The sequence below is a fragment of the Desmodus rotundus genome, chromosome 2 (genome assembly GCF_022682495.2).
Source record: "Desmodus rotundus isolate HL8 chromosome 2, HLdesRot8A.1, whole genome shotgun sequence".
Taxonomy (NCBI): Eukaryota; Metazoa; Chordata; class Mammalia; order Chiroptera; family Phyllostomidae; genus Desmodus; species Desmodus rotundus.
In genome coordinates this window covers 92,087,664-92,105,159 of record NC_071388.1, presented here as the reverse complement: position 1 = coordinate 92,105,159, position 17,496 = coordinate 92,087,664, and the positions used below count along the sequence as shown (strand labels likewise).

At 39.2% G+C, this 17,496-nt stretch overlaps 1 protein-coding gene across 34 annotated transcripts in view; it reads left to right on the top strand.

Annotated features, from left to right (window-relative positions):
- The window catches only part of ZBTB20 (zinc finger and BTB domain containing 20), an 830,054-nt gene that overhangs the window by 610,873 nt on the left and 201,685 nt on the right, over positions 1-17,496 (top strand). The window contains exon 1 of one of the 34 annotated variants that reach the window (XM_045186040.2): positions 15,688-15,826. The exons of 32 other annotated variants lie outside the window; for them this stretch is intronic. The gene's annotated coding sequence lies outside the window, so the exon portion shown is untranslated. Of the gene's footprint in view, positions 1-15,687; positions 15,827-15,897; positions 15,992-17,496 lie in introns of those variants that run through there. One more of the 34 variants, XM_053918389.1, reaches the window with a different exon arrangement.

Genomic DNA, 17,496 nt, shown 5'->3' with positions numbered 1-17,496 from the left:
AACTTGCACAAACACTCACTCTCCAGCACACCTACCCTCCCATCTGTATCCATGCCCACATACTCTGCTTTGTCTTCTATAACTGTGGGGGGACTGTGTGCTCCTGATCAGCCCACCCCTCATTGTGCATTAGATTCCACCCCCTCTCACATAATCACAAACAGTAATCCTGAAAGGGCTCCCCTCTTTCTCTTACTTTAGCAGTTTTTCCCTATCTACCAAATTTGTCCATGTTGTAATTTCTCTCAACCTAAAGAACACTCTCATCTGACCCCACACTGCCCAGAAACTACTGCCCCATTTCTTTGATTCCCGTTATAACAAAACTTCTCAAGGAATGGCTACAATTACTATAGACACTCTCCAACCCTGTTTTCTAATTCTTTCTCGGATCTTCTCTGTCTTTTGCACCTACCAACATAGTAAAAGTTTTCGCAGTAAGATCGCCAGTGATTTCCTTGTTGCCAAATCCATTAACCAATTTGCAGTCTTCCTGATCTCTCAACATCGTTCTGCATGGCTCTTTATTCTTTCTTCATTAAGACACTCTCTTCATTTGGCTTTACGTTCACCACACTTAGCCGATTTTTTCCTGCCTAACAGCCCATTTCTTCTCAGTCTCCTTTGCTGGACTATGCTCATTTCCCCAATGCGTAAACACTAGAGAGCCCTAGGGTGCTCAATCCTTAAACCTCCTCTTTATTTCTATTCACCCCCTTAATAATCACACTCAAGCTTATGGTTCAAGCTTGTACCTCTAATTCAAGCCCTTTCTCTGAATTTTGAACTCACATTTCAACTGCCTACTCAATATCTCACTGTAAGCCTAACAGCCATCACAAATTTAACATCCTCAGATGGAATCTCTTATTTTATCCAACAAATGTGCACTCTTCCTCACCTCGGGAAACAACATCTCCATCCTTAGAGTTGCTCAAGTAAAAAAATTATTTAACTCCCATGCCTTTATTTCTCTCATAAGTCCAACCCATCAACAAATGATGCAGTTCTATCTTCAAAATACACCCAGAATCTAACCACTTCTCATTGTCACCACCTCTACTACCCTGAATCAAACTATTATCATCTCTTGCCTGGATTATTGCAGTAGCCTCCTTTTGATCTTTTGTGCTTCTGGCCTTGCCACTTACAGTCTGTTCTCAAAAGGGTAGCTGGAGTGGTTCTTTGTGATCTATGTAATATAATTTAGACCACATCACTCCTCTGCTCAGAACTCTGTAATGGTTCCTTGTCTACTCAGAGGAAAAGCCAAAGCCTTTGCACTTGTCCAGAAGGCCTTGTACATTCAGTTTCCGTTACTTCTGTGTCCTCATTTAGCACTTTGCCCCTCACTCATTCTTCTCAAGTTTCATTACCCTTCTTGCTTTCCTAACTACCATTGAATATTTTACCACAGGGCCTTTGCACATGCTTTTCTCACTGCCTGCGATGCTTTCCCTAGACAAAACCTGTTTGCTCACCATCTTCAGATCTTTGTTTAATTTTTACTCCTAAAAAAGGCCTTTCATAACCACCATGTTTAAAGTTGTACCACCTCTGCCTTGACCGGTGTGGCTCAGTGGGCCGTCAGGGCACAGGCCTGGGTTGCGGACCGGTCCCCAGTCAAGACACATATGAGAGGCAACTGATCAGTGTTTTCCTCACACATCAATGTTTCTTTCCCTCTCTCTAAGAATAAATAAATAAAATCTTAAAATTTTATAAATAAGTAAAATTGTACCACCTCCTCTGATTCATTTTTCTTAATTGCACATACTCTTTTCAGATATATGTTTTACTTACATATTTATTTTCTCTTACCCTGGGATATAAAGACCCATGAGGGCAGGGTTTTGGCTTTTTCATTTTTTGGTTTTGTTTTATTTTGTTTTTTTCTGTTTTACACTTTAAGAAATCCCCAGTGTCTAGAACAGTGTCCGGTTCATAAAGGGTATTCAGTGAATATTTTGCTGGGTGAATTAAGAGAAAGAATGAGTGTTTCTTTCCCTGAGTTCGCAGGTGTGTCTATTAATGTAAAACTTAATATTGTGGCATGGGCCCCATGATTCTCCAAAGCAAAATTTTCAGATTCTTCAAAATTAATTTTGAAAGTAAAAGCACTTTATGCAGGTTTATCCAGAATATTAAATAGGCTACTATTTCTGTTCAGAACCCAAAGCAGCAACATCTAAAACATTTATTACTTTTTCATTTGGTAAATGTTTATCAGGGAATATGGGTGTTTTAGACACAAGTAGTGACATGTGCACAGGCTCAGAAACATAAGAGGACTTAGTACAACGGATGTTACACATGGACTGTCACAATGGACTGTTATCACAAGTGGCAGATAACGGAGGCCTGAGCTGATGTGGCGCACTGGGAATGAGAGACCTAGAAATGTGATAAACTTCAATAAGTAAAAGGTCACTAGACTCAAGAAACCTGGTTGATGGGAAAAACAAAATACAGTCTACATTTATCATGCTATAAAGTGGAGAGTGACTAAAAAGAATTAGGTAAGAGTAGAGCTTGAACAAAGAGGACATGAGCTATAAAATTCTCTTTTTAGGATATAGGCTAAGAATTCCTTACTGTTCTTGTTATTATGAAAATAATTAGTGTATTCATCAGTGACTCTGGAAGAATCATTCTGGAAGCTATTCCCAAGTCAGACCCTCTCATTCTTCCAACCTCCTGACAATTGAAATAGTTTGAGATCCAAAATTTTCTACCTAGTAACCTCACCCTTTCTGAAAGTGATGTTTCTAATTTTATACAGATATTATTAGGTTATTAAGTAAAATAATGTGTGTATATAAGTAGATACACACACGATAGTTTAAAATTCAATTAACTGTAAATATTGGTTTCTGTGCCAAAATATCCTTTGGTTATTAAATGAAATCCATTTGAATTACAAATCTGGTGATTATTTGAGGCGTGATGAAAGGCAACAAATGGTTCCCAGGTAGGGGGCTTGGGTGATGGGTGAATGGTGCTGCTATTTGCTTATGTAGGAAACATAGAAGGGAGAGAAACTTTGAAGGAGAAGATGATTCAGCTTTGGACCTAGTGAGATATCTACTTCGTGTTGTCCAGTAGGCCATTTGATATAGAGGGCTAGAGGTCAGGAGAAAACTAATGGCCCAAGATATAGATTTGAGATATATTAACATCTTGATGATGATTAAAATTGGGAGGCATGTTTGTTCTTTATTTCCATGGTTCTGGTTCTGTTTGCTTGTTTGTTTTGTTGATTAGGTTCCACCTATAGGTGAGATTGTATGGTATTTGTCTTTCACCACCTGGCTTATTTCCCTTAGAAAGGAGAGGGGAAAGGGGTAATGGGAGAAAGAAGGGGAAGGGGCAAGTCAAGGAACAAGAATAGAAGACTCATGGGCATGGACAACAGGGTAGGGATTCACTGTGGGAGCAGGGATGAGGGGTTAGGTAGGGCAGAGGAGAGCAATGGGGAAAAAGGTGGGACAACTGTAATTGAACAATAAAAAATTGGGGAGACATGGATTCCAGTGGGCAGTGGATATATGTGTAATGTAAGCGTATTAAGACATCACCAAATATAGACCTGGACATCAAGGAACTTATAAGCACTTACATGACATTTTCCTAGGCTGGTTTTCTCTTAAATTCACTCCTACTCATCCCCTACACCAGACTGCATCCTATCTCCAACCTTTGTTTCCATTCAAAAAGTCTGCAATTCAACACCTGGACCCTTTACACTTCAGACGTGCTTTTATCTCCATAATAAATGTAGACCTCAAAATTGTATACAGAGAAAAAGTATGTACTTGAGATCACACTGTCAGTGAACTCTAAGCTCTCATTATTTTAAGAAACTATGGAATGAGCCTGTTGGCATTGTGAACAATGCTCCATAATTTATGTATTCTCTAAGAGTTTTGTCAGGCTTTCTTTGACTGGCATGCATCATATTCATCTGTTAGAACATCAAACCATTGGGATTTTTAAGGAGACCCTTGTTAAAAAGTGAGAGGGAAATCATCTTTATTCTTTTTCTCTCCACTTATGGGGATGAAAACAGAGGGTCTCAGTTATTTCTTGAAGGCCAGCCTCCCTGTAAGTCAACCAATTTTATTTTTCTCCTAGATTCCTTTTTTTCCTCACCTTGAATCATTTAAAAAATGCTTTCTTGTGATACCACTTTGGTCACCTCTATACCTTGGTAGATTCATTTTATTTACTTTATTATTTTAGAATACCTTATATCTGTTCTTTCTCCTCATACTTGAAAGTTTTTTCTTTGACAAAGCCAGGAAAGTTTGCTGGTTTTATAGTAGTACTTGTGGTCTCTGTTGTCCCAGATTTCTAGAATCTGTGATTTCAGGGACTTCTCTTTGCTGTGACACTTTACTAACAGTCTCACTTTCTTTCTTGTGTCTTATCTTGATCCCTCAAAAAAAAACTTCTGCAAAATTTGTCTTTCCCAACAATCATAAGGCTACCCTGCAGTCTCTATGGTAACGGGACACATGCCATAATACCAAGATTTCTGGAACCACCATCACAGTGGGGAAATTGGCACATGCACTCCTCTGGCACCATGGAAGTTGCCCCATTGAAACCAGATCAGATACTACTATTTTAATATGCAGGGCAAGGAAAGAAGCAGAGAAAATGCTGTAAACCCAGTCTCTCTACAGGCACAATATTGGGTTTTGGTGGAATTCTTGAAGTTGATCTTACTTAGCATGTGTAACACTAGTCTGGTGTGCAGATCCTGACCAGACATGGATAGAATAGTTGAATTGGGGTGGGGGGTCTAATTTTACCTGGAATTAGGATATATTCTTAGATAAGCTCAGGGTAATTCCAATAAGGTAAAAATACCATATGATCTCACCTTTAACTGGAACATAATCAACAAAAGAAAAAAGCAAACAAAATACAACCAGAGACATTGAGGGAGGGAACTGTCTAGCAGTGGCCAGGGGGGAGTGGGGTGGGGACAGTGGGAAGAGGGGATTGCAGGAACTATTATAAAGGACACATGGACAAAATCAGGGGGGATGGTGGGGGTGGGGGAGGGAGGTGGGTTCAGCTGGGGTGGGGGGAGGGAAGGGGAGAAAAGGCATACAACTGTAATTGAATAACAATAAAAAATAAATTTAAAAAAAAATTGCTCACTGACACTGTAGAGGCAGACTTTTTCAGGTGCTTTCCCCAGCAACTGCATTTGACCGAGTGAGGACAAAAGGCCAAAGGACTGTCTCTGAACTTGGCTTAGAGTGAGGACAGTTTGGTTAGGTCATGAAGGGAATGCGAATGAAACAAAGAGACTTCTCCAGTTCTTTCCTCCAGGGCTGAACTTCCTCCCAAACATACGGAGGACCACACTCCCAGATACAGCCCAGTAGAAACAGAGGGTTTAAAAGCAGGGTTTTATACCACTGGCCCTGTTGGGATTCAAGGGGCCAGGTTTATCTTTGTTGTGCAGGGCTGTCCTGTGCACTGCAGGATGTTGAGCAGCATCCCTGGCCTCTGCCTACTAGATTCCAGTTGCAATTTCTCCAATCTTGACAACCAAAAATGTCTTTAAACATTGCCAATGTCCCCTGGTGGGGGCAGTTTTTGCCCCGGGTTAAGAACAACTGGCCTAAAGCACAGTTGTGGTATAAGAAAAGAGAGTTGGAGTATTCCTTCAAAGGGCCAGAATATTCATTCAGCAGGCATTTACTGAGTCCCTACTATCTTCCAGAGACTCTTTTTTGAATCAGGGATACAACTCTGAGCAAACAAAGTCCTGATCTCATGGGGCTTACGTTCTAGTGGACGTACGCCACACGTTTCTGACTGGCTGGTTCCCTTTCCCTTTATAAAGACCAACAGCAAATGCTTCAAGCCAACTGAGGGCCAAGAAAAGAAAAACATGAGTTCATATTTGAAGACTCTTTTTCAGTTTATGAACCTCAAAAACGGCTTTGATTTAAAAATGAAACTTGGCAAGTGATTAGTTCATATGTTTTAGTTTATAATATGTTTTAATCATTTTGGGTGTTTTCAAAACAAATGGTGAGATTAGGGTTTTTTTTTTTTCTTTTCTATTTTTGGCCCCTTTCCTCTGGAGAGTCCTTCTCGTGTTTAGTGTTGGTGTTCTTAGTATATTCCAAGAACACTTTTAGTATTTGAAATGTGTACACATAGACGCAAAGAGATGAGGACAAGGAAGCACAGAATTCCACCATCCCTGCTCAGACCAATGCCCATTCCCCATCTCCAAAGTAGTGTCCAGGCGTTACTTCCTCAAGGCAGCCTTGTCACAAACCCTTCTTGACAAAGGCCCCTGACCAGGTGCTCTCCTCTACTTGTCATATGATATCCATACCACAGTCATAATTAAGGAATGGGCTGTGAAATGAGTTGCTCAGGTGTTTCCCTTTAGGATGCAAGCTCAGTGGGGCTCGGAGCCATGCCTGCTCTGTCCGCAGTTGTTCTGTCTTCAGCGCAGGGACTGGCACACAGGAAGTGCTTAAGAAATACACGTTCAATAGCTGACTGAGAAACCCAGCTTTGGGGGGTGTCCTGCCCATATACTTTTAACCTGTGCCATCCCCACTCTCAGACTTCATTGTGTTGATCATTATTTTATAGATGCTGAAATAGCATGTAAAATCTTAAAATCGTGCTTAAATCAGAAAGTCCAGAGAACTGCTTAAAAGTTCATTCATCTTAAGGATAGTTCAGGCTTGTATAGAGATTGCAGGAATGTAAGGGAACTAACAGGCCATTGTATTTAGGAGTATATATATTTTTATGTATTGATTTTAGAGAGAGAGAAAGACATCGGTTTGTTGTTCCATTTATTTATGCTCATTGGGTGATTCTTATATGTGCCCTGACCAGGGATCCAACCTACAACCTTACACCCTTAATGTATCGAGACAGTGCTCTAACCAAGTTAGCTACCAGGCCAGGGCTAGGAATATTTTTAAGCATTACTAATACCTAGAGCATTGTTCAAGAGATAGAGGGTTTAAAGGATAAATGTTTATGACAGTGTGGGGCAAAGAATAGAATTATGTAATTTATTTTTTGTTTTCTTTATTGATGTCTGCTTCCCCCATTAGAATTTAAGCATTTAAGCTTCATGAGGGTGGAGAACTTGTCCTATCAATAACTTTATCCTCTGTGTCTAAAATGGTATTTGACACATAGTAGGTATTGATTATAAATATTGGTTGAATAAATGGTAGGCATTCAATCAATCCTATGTTAATTGATAGAGTAATTGCTTATCAGTGCACAGAAAATGCAGTAACGTGATGTTCTTATTAATTCATTCCACAAGTATATTTTGAGTTTTTCCTACGTGACACACGTCTTAATATCCTACCTAGACCTGTACCTAGTACATTGTAGGTACCCAGTAAGTATTTAATGAGTCAGCAGGGTTGGTTCCTTGCCAGGGCTCTAAGAAGAATCTGTTCCAGGCCTCTCTCCTAACTTCTGGTGGTTTGCTGGGAATCTTTGGTGTTCCTTGGCTTATAGAAACATCACCCTGTTCTCTGCCTTCATCTTCACATGGTGTTCTCCCCGTGGGCATGTCTGTGTCCAAATTTCCTCTTGTAAAGGATACCAGTCATACTGGATTAGGGACCCACCCTACTTCAGGATTACTTCATCTTAACTTTATTTATCACATCTGCAATGACACTATTCCCAAATAAGGTCACATTCTGTGTTACTAGAGGCTAAAACTCCAGCATATGAATTTGGGGAGAACACAATTCAACTCATGACACTAAAATAGTGGCGTTCTTCAGATAGTAATATTTTAAAGGTTAATTTCTATTTTGACAACATCAGCTTCTCAAAATAACATCTGATTTTATAATTCTATATGGAAATTGACTTGGTGATAGTAAAGGCATTTACTATATTATATGAAAACTTGTGTTTATAGAGAGAAAACATGAAGAAAGTCCAAGAGGCATGAATGCACATAGCACGTTTTGTTACGTAAATGGTGTGCCCAGACAACGGGTAATGTTGGGAACACTGTTGAGATTCTGAAGGGATTTGTATGTGAACCAAAGCCATTTGGACTTGACTTTACAGTCATCAAAATTTCTTGAACTATAGAAGAGCAGAAATTGGGTGAATTTAGTGTATGTAAATTCTTCATCAATGAATCTGACTTTTTAAAAAAGAAAACAGTGAGGTTAAAGAATGGACCTTGGGAATAGCAATTCAGAGAGTTTTGAGTAACCTTGGAACTATAATTAGAAACAGCTAGAGAAACCAGATTTTACTGTGTTGAGGAATAAATCAGAGTTTAGGAAGCTGGGAGGTGGTACAAAGGAGGGAAAAATCAGGTCCACAGAATGCAGTCTTTTGCTTGTTAGTTATGGTTATTGTTGGTTTTAGATGAGGGCTGCTGAAGCATGTTGGCAGGCAGTAGGAAAATGGAAAATATAGAAGAAAGGAGGAGTAATTGAGACAGTAAGATCCTGGAGAAGGCCATCTATGCTGGAAAGGAAAGTCTCTGAAATGTTCTGTGTGGGTTCTGACAGAGATGGAGTGATGGGAATGCCATTTGTTTGCCTCTGTCTTCATTGTAAAAGGGGGGCAAGGTTAATAGTGAGAATGAAGGGTAGGTAAGAGGTACATTATACAGAGTTAGAGTGATAAATGGAAACTGGGAAATGAAAAGGAAACTGATGAGGAACAAATGAATTGTAAAGTAGTTCTGAAACCCCAGCTCAAATGGGAAATCAGGACTCTGGAGCTACATTGGGCCATCCAGTTTTATCATTTTCCTCCTGCATTGCTCCGTATCCTCGGAACTGAAGAGAACACATGCGAACACGTTCTTCTGGGCTCAGGAACTGGCTAGGTGCAGCTGAGAACCACAGATGAAGGAACTCATGGAGCTGTGCATATGTTTATGGTTAACAACCATGAGGGTCTAGACTGGTAGAGAAGGAATTGGAGATTAGTACTGTAGGAGAAAAGAGAAAAAAATGAAAATCAAAAAGTCATGGTGAGTAGATAGAATACTTATTTTCTGGAGGCATATATAGTCCAGGAAGGAAGCCTGCTGCTGCCACAGGTATCTTTTGCCGTTAGTCCCAGAGAAACCACAGAAAGTAGACTGAACACTGGAGGGCAGAGACTGGCCTTAGGAACATAGCCTGGAGGTCAAGGTTTCATTCCCAACTTTGCCAATAACTTAAGGCTGCCATTATTACCACCGTTATCATAGAAGGCCAGTCCTTACTTAGGAAAAGAATGTCCTCACGTATGTAAAAGTAGAACAAATGGGGACCTCCCATGGGGCTATGATGATAATTACAAGAGATAAATTTTGTTTACTTTTCCCTCAGAATCCAAAAGTGTACTGATGTTTTCTCAAAGCATGCTCTTTCATTTCTCTTAGTTTATGATTCTTTACTTTTTTCTGTTAGAGAGTCTCCAGAGATGGCACCCTTCTCCTTGCTTCCTCCTGTCTTTAGGCATTGGATGTTGTTGTATGTCTCAGCAACCTTCCCCCTCCTGATGACCAAATAAAGTATTCCCATAAGCTTTGTATTGGAATTTTTCCCAATAAGACAGGGCTAAAAAGTTGGTGTTTAGTTAGGGAATACTTTTACATACCCTGCAGATGATACCACATGGCTAATCTCTCATTCCTATGTATTCACATGAACATGGGTGTCTCTGTCGTCTCTATGGTATTCGTCAGGGGGCCCCTGCTCCTGTGGGCCCTGCCTCCGTATGTCAGACAGACAAAGTAACCAACATGTAATTCACTGGGAGATACCATGCTCTAGTTACCCTTGACTTGCTTGAGTGACTGTGATGAACATAATACACAGGGTTTGGTTGTGTCCTAAACCCCATGAGAATTCCTAAGCTCCTTCTTTTGATATTGTTTACACATAAGTTCAAAAAATAATTGGGTGAGCATTTCAATAGATGATTTTAAAAAGCCCCTTTTCCTTTCAAATATATGTCCTTATATAATTTCACCCTCCTCCACCCCCACGCCCATTTCTTTTCCTACTCGTGATTCTCTTATAGCTCTTTCCAGCAATGCTAAAACTAACTGGTCTGGAGATTAATATGACTAGACATACCATGAATTTTTTAAATCTCAAAAGTCCCAAAATTCTACTTCATGATCAATCATATGTACATTGTATTCTCTTGTATATAGAAATGTACAATATATTATCATGTCTTCTTTAAAATACATTTTTTTTAATTTTACTGATCCCCTAAGTTGCTCCTAAATGCTTCTTTGTTATAAAGAGGCAAAGCAAAGACCTGAAGAGTGGAGGGGAAGAACCTGAAGTGATAATGGAAAGAAGAAGCACTTTAGGGAAGCAGGAAAACCAATGAGGGGAGAGAAAAAGCAGTGATTTCCCTTTTCTCCTCAGAGTGCTTCTATGTTGGTTTTGATATTCCTCCCTCTAATGCCCCTAGATGACCTCTTCCCAGCCATTTGTTCTACAACAAAATATTTTGTTCACTGCCAGCAAATATCTCCTACCTACCCAATGGATCAAAATCTCCTGCCCTAGCAGCTTAACATCCTCTCCAGCCCGCCAAGCAAGCCCCTTCCCCACCCTTTGCCCTCTGGCCCTGGGGACTCAGGCCTGGTGCTGGTGCCCTTAGTCTCACCCAGCCCAACTCCATGCTGGCGCGGAGAGTGTTAATGGCTGATGTGAATCTGAAAAGAACTTAAGCATCATTTGGTTTTACTTTATTAACATTCAAAATATAAACAGGTAAACAATGTGTTGAATTCATTAATTCTTCCTCCACTATTTAGAAAGATGAAAACTGCATTTTTTAAAAAGGGATTGATTGGTGTCATGTATGTATTTATTCATTTCTGTTTATGCAAAATAATAAGGATATTAACATGGAGGTCGAACAATGGTGTTTATAATTCCATCACCACTGTTTATATAAGAAGGAAATATCTGAAAAGAAACAGGGAAAGAACATTTGCTGCTCTGTACATACATTGAATTCTCCCATTTTTGTTTAAAAGGATGTGAGGAGGAATAAAAAGTTTAACATGTTAAGGAGGGTTTATACCATGTTCACTGACATTGACCTAAAAGAGCTAGGTCCAGAAAAGACAAAAGTGGATAGAGAGGTACCTCTTTGAAAGGAGCATAGGGACCAGGGACATTTATTCCATTAATTCCTCTCTGAGATTGAGATGACTTTCATGAGGTTAAGATCCTGTGTGGGGTGCAGAACTGTTCTATCCCAAAGAGTAACAAGGGCTGTGTCTAGGAGAACATTGATTCATGGTTTGCCTATAGCTCACGATATGCTTTCTAGCAGCCAAGGCCCCATTAATTGTTTCAAAAATAAAAATAAAAAGAAGCAGAAAATACTGTTTTCAAATAAGATTTTAAGGACCTATTTCAAATACTTAAATAGTTCTGGGATGACCTTTATAACATTTTCTTGACTATTTGAGAAAAAAATTGTAGTTGGGAGTGGAGAAAGGGTTTCTTAGCTAAGTGAAAATTAGCTGAGTTGATAATACAGGCCACAAAGGGTCAGGTCATTCATGAGGGCTTAATGGATATCACAGGGCAATGGAAAAGAGTGAATGGAATAAGAAGCTGTTATGGGCAGGTTGTTATGTTTATCATAACTTACCTAAGTGGGCTAACAACCTGTCAGTGATCATGGAGACACAAAAACTCTCTAAAGCATACATTAGAGTGGAAGATCCTTGAGAGCCAGAATGGAGTCTAATTAGCACAGTAATCAATAATAAAATTTTAAAAATCTGTTAAATTAATGAATAAATACATGCCTCCATCTGGACAATGTTTTGCATAGTCTCCATTATCTAAACTAATTCTCAAGGAAAGTTCAGAAACATTCTTAAACTCAGTTATAAACACAGTTATCTCTCCAATGAGAGAGTTGAATTTTAACAAGGGCACAGTCTCTAATTTTTATTGATTTATTCCTTTTAATCCCCATTTACATTCCAATTTCTGTCCACCCTCTTAGGTTACCATATTCTGTTGCCAGTTGGAACAATTTTTCATGAAAGCTATGGGAAGTAAGGTCAGAGAGGTAGTGAGGAGTTGGGCCTCATAGACCGCGGTAAAACTTGGAATCCCAGCATCAAGGAGCCTGAAAAAGTCTGGTGGGAGGGGAGGCATCTTTAAAATCAAAACAACCCTATTATAGGATGACCAGATGAGGCAGCTCCAGCAAAAGGCTGGAGGCACAGGTGTACGTACTGGAATTAGGCTGTGTGTGAAATGTAAAATTTCTCACCAGTGTAAATAAAATCAAACTGTGCCTCATTGTACCCTGTCTTTTGCCTGTTGGGCCAGTTTTACCCACCTCACGCTCCCAGTTGGCAGCCATGCCTTTGAGAAGCTTAAATCACTCCTCAGAGGAAAGCGAGGTTGAAAATTCACACAAGACTTGCACATTCGGTGACCACGTCCTGCCAAAACAGGCGATTTTGCCCTTGCCTGGTGGTTCACTTGGTTGGACCATCTCCAAAATGTTGCACATTCCATCCCCAGTAGGGCACATACCTAGGTTGCGGGTTCGATGCCCCATCGGGGCACATGTGGGAGGCAGCTGATGGATGTTTTTCTGTCACTCTCATTCACTCACTCTCTTATTTCTCTAAAAATCAATAAACATATCCTTGGATGAGGATTTTTAAAACATTTTTTAAACAAAACAAAATGGGCAAATTTGCCACACATACTTTTGAGAATGTGAGAGATCTGACAGTTGGCCTAAATGGGACATTCAGGAGAGGTCATTTTCCTGTTCATTTATGTGTAACTCTTTAAAACTCTGAAACCACATACAAGTATAACTGAGGGAACTAGCCCAGAATTTTTCTTCTCTTGTACCAGAGATGACACACTTAAAATCTCATGGCTCTTTCAATAGCTCCTCAAAGAACTAGAAATTGTCTGGCTCCGCTTGTCTGGCCAGGATGTACTTCCATGGTTTATCCATGGAGGTTTTTAGCAGAATCTCACACTTAGTGTCTAAATTAATGATATTCCTTCCTTTTGCCATGACAAAAACCACTCTACACAATATACATTATGTTAAAGATTTTTTATTTTAGCATGTGGACATGTTCTGTTAAAGCTTTTTTGGTTTCATCACGTTGACAAGCTGATTCCATTAAATCGCCCTCCATCGTCATGTTCACTTTTTTTTTTCCTTTTTGAAAAGTTAGAAAACAGTGATCATCTTAGAGTTTTCAAGGCACTCACTTTGGCCAAAAAAAAAAAAAAAAAAATCTGGGAAACCATGTGCCTATTCCTTTCCTTGAAATGGAAAAAGGATGACTTATTTTATTCTTCTCATTGGAACCTTCTCTTGAAACTCTTAAAGATAGGGAAGGAGGCTGGAAGTCTTTTTCATTTTTTTCCAGTAAAATGGGATTTTTAAAAAAAATTTGGATAAAGATCAGACTTCTCCATCTCAGTATTTACTATGCATTACTTGTTAAAATAGAAACATCAATAAGTTGGGTGAATAACATGGAAGGGTTTAATTCAAATTTCTGAGCATTTCCACACCCTCTGATAAAATGATATTTGGTAATGTTTTAGGGCCACAATGTTGGTGTGAATGAGAACAGCAACATCCCAACTCTCCCACCACCATGATTTCCTCACTAAGAAGAAAAAAAAAATCATCTGATCACGCACTGCTGGGTCATTTAAAGCATTGAGTGGATGTGTGAAATGAGAAAAAAATGCTCAATATGGGGTTAATTAGCTCTGTGGTATTGTGGGTGGGTCACTTCCTCAGGACCAAATCATGCATGAGAAACCGTGCATGTGCAGACTTAGAAAATGAAAAGAAAGCTATGAACCCTCAGACTCTGGGGCACAAATGGATTGCCTTTGGAAACAAGAAAGTGAGTACTTTGGGCTTCACTGGTCAGAGTCCAGTGGACTTCCCTCAAAGCGTCTGGTGCAGGCCGCCATCAGACACTGAAAGTGAATCCGAGGCTTCAGAAAGCCCTGGCAAATCAGGCAGTTTTCAAAATTTACCCTTGGGGACTCTTTTTAACATCATATCTTGCTTAGTTTCTTTTGATGTGCCTTATTTTTTAGGTTTCATCTTGAAAACAACATAATTTCTTTCTGAAAGTAAGAGGGAATCCTTCGTATTTTCCTAATTGTATTCCCAGACTGCCTCCGGTTCCCTGCCTGCTGAGATCAGCTGGCCACGGTTTGCCCTGAAGGATTCCCGCTAGGTTGTTTACAAGCTAATCCTTTCATGAAGTGGGAGGTGAAAGAGCAGACAGAAAACATCCTTGGTTCCTAGAGCATTGATAGGTGAATGTGAGAATTCAGGTATTTATACGGAAATTTCACAGGCAGGGCTTTCTAGGGCAGAAAGATACTGTGAAAAAGTCTCCTTGGCTGTATGCTAACAAAGAGCCAGGAAGCAATGGAGATGAACCATGAGGAAATCACTAATGAAGAATATGTTAGTAAAGTTTCAATGTATTTATGTTTCCGCCTAACTTACTCTGACATCAGTAGGAACAACACTTCAAAGTGTGTATGGATAGAAAGTCCCTAAATGTTTACAACTTTTGAAAAGAAAACATATGTATGTTGTAGGCATGTATATGCCTGTCTTTATTTGCAGTTAAACTGTAAGTACCATTGGCTTCTTGAGATGAGGAAGCAGGCGACCTCCTTCACAGTAAAACTGAAAAACTGAAAGAGCCCAGAGCACACTCCAGCACCGTCACACACACACAGATCCCCACGTACCGCCGTCAGACATCGTCGTCTGTAGAAAAACCCGAATTTGGATCATAGAGGAGAGATAGTTAAGAAAATGCAAATTCCCCTGAGAGGAAGTATCAAGCAATTAAATTAATAAATTTTCAGATAACTGAGAGCAAGCTGGGGTTGGGAGGATAGAGAGCTGAGAGTGGCCTGGACGTGGAAATAAGGATGGAGGGAGGGAGGCCAAGAGTAAGTTACAAACTCTAACAACCTACATTATCAGTTTATTGTACCATAGCTTTTCAAAATTCAAGCTGCTGGTTAGTCTGACACCTTTGCTGTTCAGTTCATTCCTGACATTTGAAACAGCAAAGCACTGGTTACGTGCACCAACCATTGCCCTAGTTAGGTTGTCAGTTAGTATAATGTTGCCTTTATTTTCTGTGAACAAAGTGTTTCTTTTGGAAGGTCTTAGACCTCTATCCTCCACTCCTGATCACTGTAATAACCAATCTCAAGCAGTCATTAGTGAAGACTAGAACAACATCCTATAACAAGTCAGCTATGAAGAAATTGGCATAGTTTATCTCTTTTATTCACGTTCTTATGAAATGAACGGGTTGCAAAATAAAACTACATTTCTCTCTCTCAATTTCTTTTTTTAACTGGATCTTTACAAGTTACACTGGGACTGATTTTTTTTTTTCTAACAAAGGTTAAATAACACTTAAAGGCTTTAACAGCCAAAGTCCATCTTTAGAAATACCTCTCTTCTATAATGTACTGCCAATTTCTTATGTGTGTGTATTTGACCTTTCCCATGCCTCAGCTATGGGCTGCCTGTTGATTGGTACATGTTAGTGCTTTGCTTATAAGAGTTGGGCAATAGTTCAGTGATCCAGTCCAAATCTGGGCCACAGATAGAATGGACTCATCTTCTATTTAAGATATGTGGCAAACTGCTTTAAATGAATTTGGTTCAGACAAGGTCATTGGAACTGTTCATCTAACTCTGTGTGCTGTATGTAATGGACACTTCTGCTGAGCTCCAAAGCTGTAAGGTAAAGACAAGAAAGCCAGTAGTAACTTGCCACTCCTGTTAGAGCTCTTCCTGGTCTGTCGTTAAATTTACATTCCTAATCACATGGAACCCATTGTGGTCACTTAAAAGGACTCATTCCCTGGTTCTACTGATGTCTTCGAAGATAGTCCTGGGAATAATAATAGTGAGTTTTTATATTATTTTCTGGTCTTTTTTTTCTGTTTTTTTTTAAATTGGAGATTGAGTTTATATGCTTATTTATACCAGGTTTATGAACTGTTCAGTTAAATGTCTCAGACATGAAAGAATTAATTGTTAGAATATTTTACTTTAGTTAATTATTATGTTAAAAACTATGGTAGATTCAAAGCATTTCTCCTCAATTCTCTTCGTGTCATATACACTTGGCAAATTGAATTGTAATTCCCAAATTGAAACATAAGCTCTTTTCAATATTATTTTGAATGTAGTAACTTACAGACTCTCTGTATTGCCTAATAGTTTTCAAACTGTAAATATATTTTATTCAACTGTGTTGTGATTCTGTATAACCTTTAGAGTCAACATGTTATGGGATTTTATAATCATATAAAGCTAAACAAGATGAAAGAAGTTATTAAATGCATCCTCCTGAGTGGAGGCAAAGCTGCATTTATTCTGACCAAAACAGATGAGGATCTTTCCTATGTTTAAATGGATGTGAAGACAGAAATTTCTTAACTGCTCTTAGCAATCTATTTGGTTATTTAACACTTGTACATTTAGGTTGTTCATCTTTAAGTCTTAACGTAGCTCTTCACTATGGGCAGTTCAATACCGTTTTGCTCTAGGACAAAAATACCAGTCATTATCTTTTTTATAACAACTCTTATAGTCAGAAAACTGTGAAGATACACCTCAGCTCTGTCTTTCCTAAGTGAAATTATCCCAGTTTTTAAACATTTACTTTTGTTTTTATAACTCTTGCTGTACAAGAGTGGCAGAGGGTACTATTTTAAAAAGTCTTGTCACATGCGATCCCTCTAAGAAAGGCACTGCATATTTTAATTTTACTGTGCCAATGTGGAAATAGCCGCAGCTTTTTCATTATATGCTGATGGACAGAGCATTTGTGTTCATTTAACCTTGAGGTTGAAACTTGTTCCCAAAAAAGTAACTGACTCAGAGCATTGGCTAGACCCAAGAATAAAGAGCATCAGTTTGCTTAATCTTAAAGCTCATCTTGCCCCCACTCCTAAAACTCACTAAAATTAACTTTTCCTTGACCTCTCTCTGGTGCTATTTATTTGTGATACAGCAACTTTTTTCTATCATCTTTGTCTCCTAAAATAGATGGACAGCGTTTATTCAACAAATGAAGTGTCACGCTGTGTTTAGGATACTATGCTGGGCTAGGGGCATGTGAGTGTGAACTGTGAGCAAAGGCTCGGAGTCGAAGATGTCCTAGGCGTGTTCAGAGAGCAGCAAATAGCCTGTCACAGAGTGTAAGGAAACAGTGGTGAGAAAACGAAACCAAAAAAATTGAGAGAGGTGGTTTGGGGCCAGATTGTGAAAGATCTTGGATGCTCTTAAGCAAATAGTTGGTGATGACAAGGACAAAAGTAACATTTTTCAATCTATATTATGGAAAGATCTTTCCAAGTCTTTAAAACACAGACTGCGCCCACAGGGCCTCTTGGTTCAGTATCT